The sequence below is a fragment of the Python bivittatus genome, unplaced genomic scaffold (assembly GCF_059951505.1).
Source record: "Python bivittatus isolate LINGU-HERP-01145 unplaced genomic scaffold, Pbiv_v1 ctg000070_np1212, whole genome shotgun sequence".
Classification (NCBI taxonomy): Eukaryota; Metazoa; Chordata; class Lepidosauria; order Squamata; family Pythonidae; genus Python; species Python bivittatus.
The window spans coordinates 50,600,397-50,617,511 of NW_028277034.1; the positions used below are offsets into that span (position 1 = coordinate 50,600,397).

The following is a 17,115-nucleotide window of genomic DNA, read 5'->3' on the forward strand; positions in this document are numbered from 1 at the left end:
CAATGGTAATGGGACCAGGAACTCTGTCACTAAGTGACGCGGTCATAAGGCGTGATGTCAGATGACTGCGCCGATGTACAATGGCAGTTCCAGCCATCTCCGTTGCTGTCATTAAGTGAATCCTGCCATTTGCGACCTCTTGTCAGCTTCCCCATTGACTTTGCTTGTCGGAAGCTGGCAGTGAAGGTCACAAATGGTGATCACGTGACCACGAGACACTGCAATGTCGTAATTGCGAGCTGGTTGCCAAGTGCCTGAATTGTGATCAGGTGACTGCGGGGACGCTGCAATGGCTGCAACTATAAGGACCTGTCATAAGTCCCTCTTGTTCAGTGCCATTGTAACTTCAAATGGTCACTAAACAAGTGGGTGTTAAATGAGGGCTACCTGCATTTATTATTTAGGTTTCTATCCAATCTTTTCATCAGCCAGCTCAAGTGGGCTTACTTGTGGGCACCATCTGGACCTTTTTGACCACACCCTGCAGACACCCCTGGAACAGCATGTGGTTGAAGTGTTGTTCTACACCACTGTTCTTACACTTTTTGCTCTCAGAACCCCTTCCCACTTTTAAAAATTATGGAGCACCCGAAAAGAGCTTTTGTTTGTATCAGTTATATTTACTAATATTCACCATATTAAAAATTAAAATTGACACATTCATAGAGCATTTATTTACTGAATCATATAAAAGTAACAATCAATAGAAGAGAATATATGTAGCTCAGGGCTGAATTGTGGAGTCCTTGGGGTTCTCTGGGCTTGGTTGTTTGCTTACAGACATTTCATTATCCAGCTAGGTAACATATTCAGTGCAAGTGGGTCTAGGGTTTACTGCCTGTGGTTTCCTCCTTGGTAGTTTATTGATTGTTGTTTTCTGCTGATTGTGTGAGTGTTGGGCTGCTGGAGGGGATGCATTCTAGTCTTTTGGCAAAACACCGAGGAAACCACACCCCCACCAAAATGGCAGGGCAAGCTACTATATATAAACAGGCAGCAAACGCCAGACTCGCTGGCACTGATGATGTTACCTAGTTGGGTAATGAAACATCTGCAAGCAAACCACCAAGCACAGAGAACATCAAGAACTCCACAGTTCAACCCTGAGCTACAGATATTCTCTTCTATTGGAACAGATCTTTATGCTTGGATTAAATAAAGGTTACTACTTCACCAATTGTCCAGTATCCTAAGAGCTTTCATCTTTAGTTTGTGGAGGATGGAAGGGGTGGTGAGTCACAGCACCTGAGCTACTAAAGGGGGAATGCCTCGTGGTGTGATGAAACACCTTGGCTACCTACGGAAGCTATCAAACTGGTGTTGAACTCTTTCCACTGCAGATCATTAACCAGTTCAGCTTCCCAGACTCCTTGATGCTGGGGTGGGGGGGGGGCGGACGGGGGGGTCACCAATGTGAGATCTGCACAGGCCGCATAAGTAGAAGAGACCTATCATTTTACCAGGGTAGGTTAATGGAATTCTTTCAATCTATCCCTTTTGTCTAAAAGGAACACATTGCCCAGCAACAAAAGACAATCTTAAAGTAGCAAGTGCAGAAATAAATCATGATCATTTCTTCTGCTAGAGTCATTTATTTGCTCTTTTTTTCTCAGATGGACTGGGCAAAGAGATAATATAGCAAGATATTATGTTATCAGATGTAACATAATGGATTGAAATATAGCAAAAGCACACAATATCCCCAAGGAGGTAGCCAGTTGATTATGATTCTGCTTGCAGTAGAAAACCCATGATTTATTAAGAGTTAGGAGTCATTCTGTCTGGAAGTGGCCTTGTCATGTATCCCGAGATGAAGAAATGAATCATTAAGCTCCTGATTTTGTGAAGGATCCGGACCTCTGCTTTATTCCTTAAATGCCTCATTGACTGGTTTAATCCAGAGGACTTTATCCCAAGTTTGTGATTGTAGGTTCTGTCTCATTTGTTACAGGAATAGAACGTGATGCCTTTTATTAAGTAAAATAAAAAGTTTTAAATAAAAATTTATAGTCCACCTATTGTGCAGTATACTAACAGCTTGCTTTCATTGTTAGTTTCTTTTTTTAAAATTAAGCTGTCCCTGATTTCAGATCACGTTATCTTACACAAGGCTTTATATATTCTAGATTTAACCATTTGTGTTTCTTTTTTGTTAATTGGAATGACTGTATAGGATAAAATGGTACCAAATCATACTTACACTAGCCATCTATGAAGATAGGATGTTGGGTAGCAAAAAGTTGATCCAGCCCCTCTCCCCTGCTCCAACATATGATCTCTGTGCGTTCAGGATCGTGGTATATATAGTTGTTTATGCTTGCATATGCAAGATCTTTACTCTTCTTATTTCAGTTGTTCAGAGCATGGGGCAGGAGATTCAGGCAAAAGTCTTACCAAAATAAATTTGTTCCAATGTTGTGCTTGAGAGCTTTTTAGAAAGGTTTCTATGTTGGGCTGGCCTTCAAAATATTAGCTGTGGGTGAAAGACGTTGGCCTCCATTCCAAGACACCCCTTCCAGGTGATCCTCCAAAGGCTATTCTGAGTAGAGGTTCTTCTCTCTTTGTTATTCAACAGGGAATAGCAATCAGGAATACTGGCATTTCAAGGAACAGAAGGATTGAAATAAAATTAGTAGACAGTTTGGGAAGAAGGGAGCGTATTTCTGTATATTTGAAGATATAGGTTCATTCTTGGAATTAGTATGCTTAAATAACTGACTTGAATTTTTTTTCATTTTTAAATAATTTGTCTGCAATATATATAAACGTTTTTACTGTAACGCAACAGACTCTGTTCATTTAGACACAAGATATATTGTGATATTCAAGGCCTAAGTGTACTATTAAAATTGGATGCAACTGGTATCAGCCTCCTAAGAAATATTAAAAAGCAGAAGTTCTGCACTTCAATATTCTGGACAGTTAATTAACGGCACAATCATTTTACTGCGAGTACCCTATTCAATAAGTTAGGCAGAAATAAATAATGTCACATTATCTCTTCATTGGAAAAAATTCTTGGAGGGTCAATATTGAAAGTTTAGTTTCCCCTTTTAAAGAATTACAAAATCCAATGAAGTTGGGATATATTTGTAATTACGGGGGGGGGGGTGTTACATGTTTACTTGTGTAATTTTTTTTCTTTTATTTTTGCATGTGGTGAACTGTTTATTTTATGAATGTCTGTTTTAAAACGAATAAAAACTATTTTAAAAAAAGAAATAAACAATGGTTTAAAAACAGTTCACTTCTTCAACCAATCAACATAACCACATTAAGGAGACAGAACATGAATTCAAAAAGGATATTAGCACAGTATCTCCTTATACAGATGGTCCTCACTTAATGACCATTCAGCAACCATTCAAACTTACAAGGGAACTGAATGAGGGGGACTTCAAGCCTGTCCTCGTAGTTGCAGCCGTTGCAGCATTCCTGCGGTCACGTGATCACCATTTGTGACCTTCACTGCTGGCTTTCTACAAGCAAAGTCAATGGGGAAGCCGGCAGGAAGACACAAATGGTGACCTCATCACGTCACACTCAATGATATCATGGATTCGCTTAGCAATGGCAACCAGAAGTGCCAGAATTTCTGTTGCTAAGTGGTGCAGTCATGCGACATCGCATTTTACGACGTCGCTTAGCAACAGAAATTCTGTTCTCAATTACCATTAAGTGAGGACTACCTCTACTGAAATATGGAACTATGGAACAGGGCAATTGCACAATTAGAATTCATGACAACTGTTTGACAAGTAATACAATAACCACAATATTAGGACTTATTTTTTATTTACAATGGCTGCTATGCCACTCTGGTGCATGGGACAAAACACAGTATTTTCTGGCATGGATGGAACAGAAGAACTTGGTGACCCAACAGAATTTCTCAACGCATTAGCAAACCAACTTCCCTTCTTTGACATATAATCCCACAGGAGATTTCAGATCTGATGCAACTTACTGCCACAGGCTTCACTTGTTGCCTACGATACCACTGTGCGCTGTAGAAGTTGTGTACAAAACAGTCAGTCTATAAAAACAAGCCAAGACCAAAACATTAATGTAACAAAAGGTCTAAATTCATTTTGGAAGGGGAAAAGGATGACCTAGGCCATATATTACTTGTAGGGGAGAAATTAAAGTGTAGATCCAATCCAGTTTCATGCAAGCAAGACTCCCCTGAAATCTGCCTGCACAACACTGGAGGCCAAAAAGCACAGCCCAGTGTGAGTCATTTCCCGCTTTAATAATTCTCCCAGATCATCTTAATAACCATTCATACTTCACAGGTTATAATTATTTAGGAGAGTTCCAATGATACCAAAGGGCAATTGTCAAACTGTACTTGGTTTTGAATAAATTATTTGTTTCTGCTCCAGATCAGGTTCAAGATGACTTTGGAAGGGGTTTTTCTAGTTTTAAGATGTGTTGACAGCACTTTATTACTATTTGTTACAATTTATGAATATTATTCATATAAAGCTATCAGTGTAGCATGAACTATATTTTATACAGCCAATTAAAAAAAAGGCAAAGCTGTGCCTTAAAGTGCTGAGCGTCTACATTTCAACAGTAGGAGTAAAGCAATGAACTCATGCAGATGCAGTTAAAAAAATTTTTTTTAATCCGTTGAATTGTGTCCAATTCTTGGACAATGCCTGGACAGTCCCTGCGGTTTTCTTGGCAAGGCTTTTCAGAAGTGGTTTGCCACTGCCTCCTTCCCAGGAAAGTGACTGGTCCAAGGTCACCCAGATGGCTTCGTGCCTCAGTGGGACTAGAACTCAGAGTCTCCCAGTTTCTAGCCTGATGCCTTAGTACTCAGCTTCATTTCTACCAGGACTGAAGACCAAGGGACAAAATTAAGAAGCTTACAATTATGGGCGTAAGAGAGAAGACGGGATTGCCAATGCTTTTGCAACTGTTAAATTCCAGAAGCAGCAGCAATTAGGGAAAAATGAGTGGAAATAAAGAGATTATAGGACATTGGCTGAAATACTAAACTTGAGATTTCTAAAACAGGATCAGGCGACCTATGGCGCTTGCTCAAATTCATTCAAGAGCCCAGTGTAACAAATAAGGTCTCTGTTAAGAGCTGGCTACCTGCCCCTTTCCTGCACCGCATTACTTGGAGAGAGAAAAGGGGGGGGGGATCAGAAAACGGGCTTCCCCAGTTATTTCTGGCTCTTGCCGCAGCCACCAGGCACCACTCAACAGCTTATCTCTGGGAACGTGGTTCTCAACATCAATGATTCTCCACTTCTGATCTCATGGAGGGGGACAGAGCTGGACAGGAAACGTGGAAAGCCATAGAAACTGAGGCCTTGATAAAATACTTGTGGATGAAGGAAGAGTAGGGAAACACCTAATAAGGGAAGGGAAAAACATATGTTGAATGAAGCTTGGGTGGGGATCTTCTAGCCCTGCAGTCTACTTCTACTTAGCTGTTTTTCATAGAACGGTTGAGAATAGGACAGAGAGGTAAGCTTCAGAATCAAGGCACAGCTATCATAATTTCTATTTAGTTACAGAATGCAGTGTTGCTAGGACTTCATCTGAATTGGTGCTTAATATGATTAAACTCAGAAACTGTTTCAAAAAGCTTGGAGAATTGGCATTTCATCTGAGAACTGAAGTTTCATGTCATTTGCTGCTGGGTTATCATCCTAGCTTCCCTTGGTTAAGTTCACATATCATGGTAAGCTGGGGTTCGTTGAATAAGCTCCAGTGGCCTGATTTACAAACCACAATTCACACAGCACCCTAAGCCAAAAACAAATAAACCCCATTATGGCCAAGGATGATGTAAGAAAATTATGATTGATGATTAACCCAGAGATAGCTTTTCTCCATGATGATCTGAACCTGACCTGGTTTTTCAGGTTTTCCAATGATGCACCATTACCACTGTAACCAAGTCCACCCATCTTGCTGCTGGTCATCCTCTTCTTCAATTTCCTTCCACCTTTCCCAGAATTAGAGCCTTGTCCAGAGGACTGGGTCTTCACATAATGTGTCTGAAGTAGGATAATTTGAAATAAGTGTTCTTCCTCTAATGGAAAGCAGTCTTTAACACGCTAAGAGAATATATTGTTAGAACCATGGCAGGTAGAGAGCAGATAAATGAGAATACCCCTAAATGTTTTGAAGATTAGCAAATTTTTTAGGTCCCATTACATTAGTAGTCAGGAGAACTGTATTGCCTTTTTCCCCACACCAAATTCAATCCCTGAAATTAAGAACGGGCAAAAGAGATTTGGGGATGGAAGGCTGTTTGAGAGCTCCAGTTCTAGGTCTGAAAAAAAAAAACTTACAGGCATCTTTTCTCCTTGGTTCCAGGTCCAGCAAGCAACAGTTGGTGAAACCTTAAATTCTAGAGAAAATCAAAGTAAGCCTGACAAAAGGAAAGGTGTCCACCGTGGTCTAGATGGTGTTCACTATTAAACCAGGACCTCCGGCTTTTCAGGTCCAGCCTTGATTATGATTATGCCTATCACCGAAGCCAGCTGGATGACCTTGGGCCAGTCACTCTCCCTCAGCCCTAGGAAGCGGGCAATGGCAAACCACTTCTGAAATCTTGCCAAGGAAACTGCAGGGACTAGTCCAGGCAGTCGCCAGAAGTCAAAAACTGACTCGAAAGCACACATGCACACTCATGCCATCAAGCTGTTGTCAACTCCATGATGACCTGTCCCTAACCTGTCCTTCAGCTCTTCCAACGGTTGTCCAGCCCTTTTCGTATGTGTGCGCCTCAAGGTCTCCTGGTTTCTAGCCTGGTATCTTAACCACTACACCAAATGGGCTCTCCTGTCCAGTCTTAGCCCATCTCAAACCCCTGGCATGCCTGCACGGGTCACTGCTCCAAGGCTACTCAATGAGATGCCAATGATGGGGAAGCCACACAAGGTTGGCGGTGCGCTGCGGCCCCTGCCCCGCACTGAAGCGTCGCCTAGAGGGAGGAATTGCCTCCTAACGCTTTGCTCCAACCCCTCCTCCACACCATCCCTGCGCTGCCCTTATTCACTGCCCCAATGCCCCCGACCCCTTCCCACCGCCCCTACGCAAGCCCCCCTTCCTCCTCTGATCAGGCTGCGGGGGGGGCAACCATACCCCAGGGGCCACTCTGGCGTTGCTCTGGCACGCCCCGCCCGAGGAGGCCGCGGGGGCGCACGAGGGGCCCGCCACACGGCCCGGGCGGGGAGCGCGCGCGCGCGCGCATGCCGAAAGGCGCGCCCCCTCCCCCTTCCCCGCGCGCCCGCGCCTCCCTCCTGGCAGGACCCTCCCCGCGGGGGCGGCCGGGCGGCGCGAGGCGCGAGGCGCGGGGCGGGATGCCTGCGCGCGAGGGGGCCTGCGCGAGGCGCGGGAGGCGGGCGGCGGCGGAGCGGGAAGGAGAGGCGCCGCCGCAGGAGGAGGAGGAGACGGCGGCGGCTGGAGCCCTCCTTCACGCCGCGGCGTCGAGGCAGGCCAGGCCCCTCCTCCAGCGCTAATCCCCGCTCTGCCGCCGCCGCTGCTGCTGCTGGCGAGGCCCGAGGAGAGGAGGAGGAGGGAAAGTCGGCCCGGGAGGGTGACCGCCTGCCCGCTTCGCCCCCGCCGCGTCAGGCCCGTGGCTTCCTCGAGCCCGTCCTGCCTCGGCCCGGCCCGGCCGCTGCCTCCTGCATGTCTTTCTTGCCCTCAGCCCCGCCGCCTGAGCAGCCGCCTCAGCCCCGTCGACAGACGCCCCGGGGGCTGGATGCAGGTGAGCGCGAGAAGGGCGCCCGGGCCTGGTCGGCGGCGCGGCGAGGCGCTCGGTGGCGGCGACGGCGGCGGCGGCGGGAGGGCGGCCTGCCCGCTTGCTCGCTCGCTCGGGGCGGCCCGTCTCCGGCCTCGTCGGCGGCGCCGGCCGGGGCGGGCTCAGTCCCGGGAACGGCCGGTGGAAGGGTCCAGGGAGGGCGGCGGGGGAGGAGGGCGCGGGTTTCGCGCGCCGCCGAGGCTTGGGAGGTTGCGTGGGAATGCGTTGGCCAAACACGCGGAGGCTTGCGTGTCAGCGGAGGGCTTGCGCAGGCGGGTGTGTGTGTGTGTGTGTCTGCTGGCGTGCATCTTTGCAACTTCCTGCGTCGTGCCTTTCGTGACTACGTTTGGGGTTGTTCCATAACTTTGCCGTTTCGGTGCTTAACACGCGCGTTGGACGTCTGTGAACAGGCGTGCTTCGTTCGGGAGAGAAAACGAGACACTTTCTTTTTTTTTCACTATTACTCGCCCTTAAAAGTTACTCGGTGCTCGGTGTGCACATGCGCCCCAGAACTTGCCTGAAAAGCTTCCGATCTAAATGAATTTCACTTTCCTCTACAGTATAATGCATTGGAAAAACAAGACGTAACTTATTTTAAATAGATGTGTGCGTGAAACTGTTTGCGCTCCTGGGCAAATGGTCCGGGTTGTGAGCGTTGCGGGAATGTTAAAGGATGTTTCCTTACAAGGGATCTAGGTTGTAGACGTTTGGTTCACATTACATAGCATTTGTCACAGGTGATGTATTTTTAACAAAAGCTGTAGCAGCTTCAGAAAGGAAATAATGCACACCTATAACATTTTGTATAAGCATGGCATGTAATATAGCCGTCACAGTGTGATATTCTGGGTTTTTATTTATACAGTTTATATCCTGCCTTGCAGAATGCTTCTTTAAAATTAAGATTAGTGGCTAATGTTTGGAGTGTTTGTGTTCAAGGGAAAAAACAGCTGTGAATAGTGGGAAATATCCTGTTACCCCAGAGGAAGAATTCTGTGTGGGCACCTGTATTTTTCTGGGAGTGCCTCTGAACTGTAACAGGTTGTATAAAGGGTGATTCTTTGTGCGCACATGTTTATGTTAAGATGTTAATCCAGATGTACAAATCTTGGGTTATGGGGCAGCTGTTTTGTGTATATATGTAAACTATTGCAAATCTGTGAAGTTTCTGTCCAGGGAAAAACCAGTTCTGCATATTTTGAGTCAGTTTTGGCTGTCCTTGTCTTTGATTGACTAGATGTATGTAATGTGTATACGTGTTATCTCCTTGCCTTTATAAGAGCAGCATTTCAACTAGTCTTTTTTAAATTTTATGGATAGTCTCACTCCCATAATTTGTGAATAAACTAACAAACGAATCTTTAATGGAAGATAGGATACTGAATAAGCATTTGATTCCTTGATGGGTTTGTCAAAACCAGGGGCTTTTGTCTTCTTAATTGTATATTGTTACACATGTTTAATGTCAACATGTAAAATGTGTTGTAACCTTTCGTATGTGTTTGCACAAAATTGTTTTCTTTCTATTGTTTATAAGTAGTAATGCTGTCCAATCAAAATTACCAAACAAATCTAAGGTACATTCTGTGATCTTTTCAGAGTCATTCCATTGTGAAGTTAGTGTTCTTCGGGCCTTGTTGGTGAATGGCAATTCAGCTATTTGCATTCCAAGTTTAATGCTGTAGCCTTAAATCAGAGATGGGGTAGAGAATAACCTGCACTGATCCTGCCCTTTCTCAGTCTATCACCTGGACTTTAGTGCTCAGCAGAGGATTTTATAGTTACAATTTCCATATTGACTAAAAGTATCTTATCAAATATATCCGGTGCTGATGTACTATTTTTCAGGGATCTGTTTCCTGTTTTTAGTGTCCTTTAAATAAAAAGAACATTCCATGTTTTATTTATGTTTGTTTCAGATAAAAATTGTACAGTAGTACTTGGTGCCACCGACCAACATATTTGTTCTTGTTAAATGTTGTTCTAAATTCTTAGTGGGGGAAAATCAATTTATTCCTGTTTTTACCAAAGAAATATATAAACTTTATATCATAATTTTGTATTAATATTCCACTTTGTAAAATTATCTAGCAATAAGACACACTTTTCGAAATTGTGTGAAAAGGGTTTTTTAGATAGGCTTTTAATTTTAGTAAGCATTGTATTTGCCTAACAAATATTTGTCTAAAAGGGGCTGTTAAGTCTGTAGTAGACTTAAGATGTCATTTGTGTAGATGCTCTGAATTCCCTCTTTTTATCTGATTTTTCCATTGAGTTATTTGAAACAGCACTGAGTTAGTTTATCTTTCAAGAGAGGAAAAACTGTAAAGTTTGAGCTTAAAGTTGGTTTTGAGTTATTAGTCTATTATTCAACTGTAGATCTGTTGTTTTTAAATTTTCCATAACCCCAGTGAAATTCCCTGTGTAAACAAGTAAGAACTAATAATATAGCAGACACAACTAAATGTACATGTGGCTCAGAAAAAGAAGTAGTCTGTGTTTTCCTTAAATAGCTTTCAGAGGCCAGTCATTTCAATCAGCATTGTGCCTAGCTCTTGACAAATACAAGTGAAACTGATCTGATTTCAACACTTGTTCCAGTTCACCTCCATCTAATCAGCCAGAGGCAAACAAATAAAACTTACTGTAGTGTGCTTGTGTCAATCATATTTACTTTATAAACCATTGCTGTTTGGAGTGGATGCAGGAAAGGTTTTATTGAAAACATCATTTAGAGAAAAGTAACTGGTCCTTTTGTTGTCCAATAGAAACCTAACTGTCAAATAAATGAAGAGCAATTACTTTATGAAGTCATTAACTATTAACTTGTAAAAGCCCTCTCTGGGGGAACCTTCCCCTACGAGATTGACAATGAAATATTATGTGATTTTTTTCAAAAAAGTAGAGCAACGTAATTGCTGAAAGAAGGCTTTAACTATATGGCCAAAATACATAACAATTTACTTTAATATTTCTATATGGGCTGTTTAATTGTGAGAGACTGTTTTGGTTGATTAGTTTCATTAACTGCAAAAACACTAAAATGATCTCTGACAATGATAGTGGGGCCTTTGTACATACAGGATTTGCTGCTCTCTCAAGTGAACCCTTTTTTGACATACTAAGAATATTCATGTCCAACAGATGCTTTTGAACAATTGGTATTTTTTCATAGCTACAGACATTCAGGCTGTACACTAACTGCATCTCTTACGTTAACTTAATTTTTTTCAGTTCTTTGATTTGATTTTGAAATAAGCATAAGCATTTACTAAATAACCATGACTTATTTGCACAAGTTAAGTTTCAAAATTACTTCTAATGTTCAATATACTCTATTTTCATTTATTTATATTTCAAATTTGTCACTGCCCATCTCACTGTGGGGTGACTCTGTTTTAAAGTTAATGGCACATTGTCACAGTACTGACTCACACTGAGGTGTGGATAGGCTCTTTTATATTCTGGAAGTCAGAGAAAAGTCAGAGATAAGGAATCCTGTTTCTTTGCAGTATGTATATGATAGACCTGTTCGGTTGAGAAATAGAGCTGTTCTTTATATACATTGCCATGACGAGAAAAGGTTCATTGGCCCAGAGTTCATTTTAGGTCTGTATTGGCATCTTATTTATAATTTCTAATGGCTTTTATATGTGAATTATATGTCTAAATTTGCATACCTGGGTGATCTTTTATATTAGATGTGACTAGCAGATTTGCTGTGCTTACCTTGTAGCATAAGTACTGATCATTATCTTTCTATAAAAATTAAATAATGACTTTGAATGGTATCCTTGGTTACTGGAGCAAGAAAAGTGGACACTTTGCAGTCAGTTACTCAACAAAAATGGTATGGAATAGATAGTAATAAGTGTGGCATAAAATGGTTGTCCTTAATCTATGAAATTATTTGAGAGGTTTTAGTCTGTCATTACTTGATTCCTTTTCTAACACATCCTTTTCCAAGTCTGTTTATTATAAAAAATACTCCCCAGAGTCACTTTGTTTGTTGCACCAGTGTTGTATAATGTTCAGTTTTTAAAGTGCAACTAAGTGCTTCTTTGCCAAAATTAGTACTTGTATTTTATAGCAATTCTATAATATTCATTATAACGATTAGAGCAGTTCTTTTTTAATTATGTGCAGAATATTAGTTTCTTTAATGGTTTCTTCATTCAATCTATAGATGACAGTATAAAGACCCAATAGCAGCTAATAAATTATTAGAAAAAATTAGGTAGTAAATCTTCCACAACATCCAATTTGATGAAAAGAAGCCTGATCTGGCACAGGCCCCTTAGATAACTTAGTTTAAACTTTATATAACATCCTTTGTCATATTTAAATCTCTTAAAATACTTCTCTAAATTACTTTAAAAGGGACCCAAGAAGTTGTAGTTAGTCAGCTTAATGTCTGTTTTGTGCAAATTGGTAGCAGTGGTAATAAAAATAAGCACATAGAGGAGCAAGCCTTGATGAAGGACAGTCAGCATGGATTCTGCAGTCTTGTTCCACCAACCTTGTAGAGTTTTTTTTAAGGGTGTCAGGCACATGGATGAAGGTGACTATCAGTTTTGGATGTTTGGATTTTCAAAAAAGTCTTTGACAAAATTTCTCATCAGACTTTTGAGTAAACCACCTCCATTCTTCATAGTTTATATGAAGTCATTACCATGGAATGCAATGTTTGATTTTAGTCACTTAAAGATATCCAATTGGTCTGGAAAATTCAATACTTAATTCATCTTTCTTTTTTCAAGAAGCCTGGAAAATCATCCAGGTGCTTTTTGGCAAACATGAGACAATTACCAATGTTCTGGGTGAGCATGGCTTCTATCTTGCTGCTCTCTCATGAATCCCATTTTTACTCAGTGCTTTTCTGATGATGGGGCAATGAACACTGACTTTAGTTAAGGTAAGAGAGGCCTGCAGAGCTCTGGTTGTTCAGGGATTCTTTGTGGCTTACTGAACAATTTTATGCTTCATTCTTAAAGTGATTTTGACAGGGCAGCCACTCATGTTTCAGTGTTGTCACAGATCTTCTCCATTTCAAGACTGTGTCTCGGAATCAGTGAAGACTCAGAGCTTTACAAATGATCTTATAACCTTTTCTAGGCTCACAGGCATGAATTAGTTTCTAACAGAGGTCTTCAAAATTTTCCTTTGGGTAAGGCATGAAGTTCCTCTAAAACAGTGTTTCCCAACCTTGGCAATTTCTGTGTGTATGCTCTAGAATCAAAGAAATTTACTGGAGGAGAGCAGAAGTTTGTGAAATTTAAGGAGTTTGATCGTTAGGCATAACAATGAACATAATTAACTTAAGTGACTGACTTCATACTTCATTAAATTAAGTTCTTCCTTTAATAAAATTGATTGAACTAGAGGGACAGTAACTTTTTCACATTGGCGTGTCTTATAGTTTGTGTTTGTTTATGTTTGAGTTTGGTACTTGTTGCATATATTACATAAACAGAGATTATCTAGCCCAGTCCTCTGCTCAGCTCAAGAGATCACTAGTGGAGTCCTTGGGGTTTGCTGAGCTTGGTTATTTTCTTGCAAACATTTCATTACCTGGCTAGGTAGCATCTTCAGTGCTAGAATGGAGTGAGGTTTGCTCTCTGTTTATATACAGTGGTATGCCCTGCCAGTGTTGGTGGGGGTGTGGGCTACACATATTCTCTTCTATTGAGCTATACATGTTCTCTTCTATTGAGATCACTAGTACTATACAGCACTGTCAACAGATTCAGCCTGTGTTTAAACACCTTCATTGATGGAAACACTACCTCCTAAGGCAAGCTGTTTCATTGTTAAATAGCTTTTATCGTTAGGAAATCTTTCTTCATGTCTAACCAACATAATTTAAAGTCTGTATTTCTTATCCTGTCTTCTGGAACAGTCCTGAGGAGTTTTGCCCCAACTCCATGTGGCAACCTTTCAGATACTTGAAGACAATTATGTCTTCCTGCAGGCTAAGCATACCTAATGCATTGACTTATTCTTCACATTTTTTTTCCTTTGCCCCCTTATTATCTTGGTTGTTTTTCTTTGGACACAGTCCACTTTGTTAATGTTATTGTAAAATATGTTACCTGGAACTTTGTTTACTCAGACTCCCTTTATGTATTTAGTAGGGCCCACAAGTAGCATTGATAAAATTCAGTGGCAAAGATAAACAAAAATTTAGAAAAAGTAAAAGGAGGCAAATACTTTACACAGAACTATATGAATTGCTAACTGTTTACTAGAAAGCAAAGCATAGGAATAAGTGAGCAGTTTTCTCAGAGAGGGAAGAAAACTGGAATTTCTCAAGATTTAGGAACCAGGGATTTTCAACTTCTTCATAAATTATCTTGACTTAGGGTAAGCAGTACACTGGCTTAGTTTGTGAATGAAAACCAAAAGTGAAGATAAAGAAGTCTAGAAAATTTTCTTTCAACTGGATGAATAATTAACCAAACAGCAAATGCAGTTCAGTTTAAGTAAATATAATATCATGGATGGGGGCAGGGAAGAACCCTTAACTTCACATATAACAATTAAGAAGCTACGCTGGCATTGGAGAAGTTCAGGTTCAACCTGCCTTCAGCCATGGAAACTCACTGGGTGACTTTGGGCCAATCATTCTCTGTCAGCCCAATCTATCTCATAGGGTTGCTGTTGGGGGAAAAATAGGAGGAGGGATGCTGTATACACCACCTTGAGCTCCTGAACAAAAGGCATTACATAAATATAATAAATAATTAGATATACACTGATTGGGGTCTCAGATTCCTCTAACCATGAAAAAAATATTTTGGTCATAGAGGATAGCTCATGAAGATGTTGGATCTGAAAAGGGCAAGTTCCATGTTATGGATCATTAGGAAAAGGACTGAAAATAAAACTACCAACAGTGATGCCTTTATACAAATCAATGCCATGTCTGCGTCTGGAATATTGTTTATATAGTTGTGGTAGCAGTATTTGAAAAAGGATAGAATTGCACTGGAAAAGTACAAAAAGTTCAATTAAAATGATCATGGGGCCCAAATACTTCCCTTATGAGAAAAGGCTAGAATATTTAGGAGTGTTTACGTTGAAAAAAAGGAGAAGGAATTATTGAGATTTATAAAATCATGCATGGCACAGAGAAGGTGGACAGGCAGCAGTTTTTCTTACTGTGAAAACACTAGAATCAGAGGTAATCTAATGAAACTGATTGAAAGAGGATTTAGAATAGGCAAAAGAAGGCATCTCTTCACAGAGTATGTAATTAACCTGTAGAATTTGTTATCTCAAGACGTGGTAATGGCAACTACTATGGATGGTTTTAAAAGGAGATTACATAAATTAATGGAGAACATGTCAAGGAATTTAAGTCTAAAGATTCAGTGTTATCGCTGGGTTGTGGAGACTGCTAGCAAATATCCCATACAGGAAACTAGTCAGCAGAGAGGGACATACATCTGTCTACTGCTTGTGGCTCGCCACTGTAAGATACAAATGCTGAACTGGGATGGCCCTTGGCTGGATCTAGCAGAGCTATTCTTATTGTCTTAGCAAGAAATATCTTTAATGGAACAGTCTTACTATAAATATAGATATTGCACCACTTCCTACATCAGATATAGCATAATTGCATTGCAACATCAGGATTATGACAAAGGAAGCACCTGCTTCTACTACAATACTAAAAGTACAAGAGTGGGAGCTAATTAGAAGTACTTCTTGTGATATGTAGGAAATGTTAAATGCGTAAGGTTTTTATTTCTGTGTAACCGTTTGCAAGTCTGTTTTTTAAAGGCTGCAAATTAACATGGGTGCTATTTGGGATTAACATTAAAAAATAAGTAGTTTTGTGATAAATGAATTTGTGATTCTCCCCCATGAGTAAAATTAATAATTTATTTAATTGGGGAAAAATAAATAATGGTTTAATAAACTGTATAGCAAATAACACAATGATAGAAGCTTGCAACTTTATAAAATAAAAACTTTAACTGGAAAAACAGTAAAATCATATTTAAAATTATATTTCTGATGGACAGAATAAACTTATTTGGTTTTACATAATTTCTGAAGTCTGGGTTTTATTTTTAAGAAGAGCGCTCTCATTTGTCATTCCTCATTGACTTTAGATCAGTATTTGCTCTTTATAGAAGCAGGTGTAGAAAATCCAGACTTTGCTGGTTTGTTCAGACAGAGTGGGAGCAGGTTCTGACAGGGATCCAGTTTTGCATGAAGATGGCATACAAAGCTGGGGCTCCCTCACCACCTTATCCAGGCACAATGGGAACAGGTTGGTACAGAGATTGTGCTTTGTGTATGCAAGTCCCACCACCACCAATTTTGCAAGTCAAATTTGCTCATGAACACCACAACCATTTTGAGCACATGTGAGTTAGTGTCAGGCCCAGCCCAAGAACATCAGTGAAACAGTCCAGTTGAGTATAGTTCCTTTATTTGCTTATACCTTATAAACAGAATCTTGCCAAACTAAATGTATCTCCTCCTCGTAGATACAGTGGGGCAAAAAAGTATTTAGTCAGCCACCAATTGTGCAAGTTCTCCCACTTAAAAAGATGAGAGAGGCCTGTAATTTTCATCATAGGTATACCTCAACTATGAGAGACAAAGTGGGACAAAAAATCCCGAAAATCACATTGTCTGATTTTTAAAGAATTTATTTGCAAATCATGGTGGAAAATAAGTATTTGGTCACCTACAAACAAGCAAGATGTCTGGCTCTCACAGACTGTAACTACTTCTTTAAGAGGCTTCTCTGTCCTCCACTTGTTACCTGTAGTAATGGCACCTGTTTAACCTTGTTATCAGTATAAAAGACACCTGTCCACAACCTCAAACAGTCACACTCCAAACTCCACTATGGCCAAGATCAAAGAGCTGTCGAAGGACACCAGAAACAAAATTGTAGACCTGTACCAGGCTGGGAAGACTGAATCTGCAATAGGCAAGCAGCTTGGTGTGAAGAAATCAACTGTGGGAGCAATAATTAAAAAATGGAAGACATACAAGACCACTGATAATCTCCCTCGATCTGGGGCTCCACGCAAGATCTCACCCTGTGGGGTCAAAATGATCACAAGAACGGTGAGCAAAAATCCCAGAACCACACAGGGGGACCTAGTGAATGACCTGCAGAGAGCTGGGACCAAAGTAACAAAGGCTACCATCAGTAACACACTACGCTGCCAGGGACTCAAATCCTGCAGTGCCAGATGTGTCCCCCTGCTTAAGCCAGTACATGTCCGGGCCCGTCTGAAGTTTGCTAGAGAGCATTTGGATGATCCAGAAGAGGATTGGGAGAATGTCATATGATCAGATGAAACCAAAGTAGAATG

At 41.0% G+C, this 17,115-nt stretch overlaps 1 protein-coding gene and 1 long non-coding RNA gene across 2 annotated transcripts in view; one reads left to right on the plus strand and one right to left on the minus strand.

Moving 5' to 3' along the window:
• Nucleotides 1–1,599: 1,599 nt before the first annotated feature.
• On the minus strand, nucleotides 1,600–7,131 carry LOC112541724 (uncharacterized). Its single transcript, XR_003085687.2, has 4 exons — nucleotides 6,703–7,131; nucleotides 3,968–4,036; nucleotides 2,201–2,594; nucleotides 1,600–1,967 (listed from the first exon to the last, which is right to left on the minus strand). It is a non-coding gene; the product is annotated as an uncharacterized LOC112541724 (long non-coding RNA).
• Nucleotides 7,132–7,392: 261 nt separating this feature from the next.
• CNOT6L (CCR4-NOT transcription complex subunit 6 like) overlaps nucleotides 7,393–17,115 on the plus strand; it is a 47,057-nt gene continuing 37,334 nt past the window's right edge. Inside the window, exon 1 of the mRNA XM_088133148.1 lies at nucleotides 7,393–7,738. The gene's annotated coding sequence lies outside the window, so the exon portion shown is untranslated. The remainder of the gene's footprint in view (nucleotides 7,739–17,115) is intronic.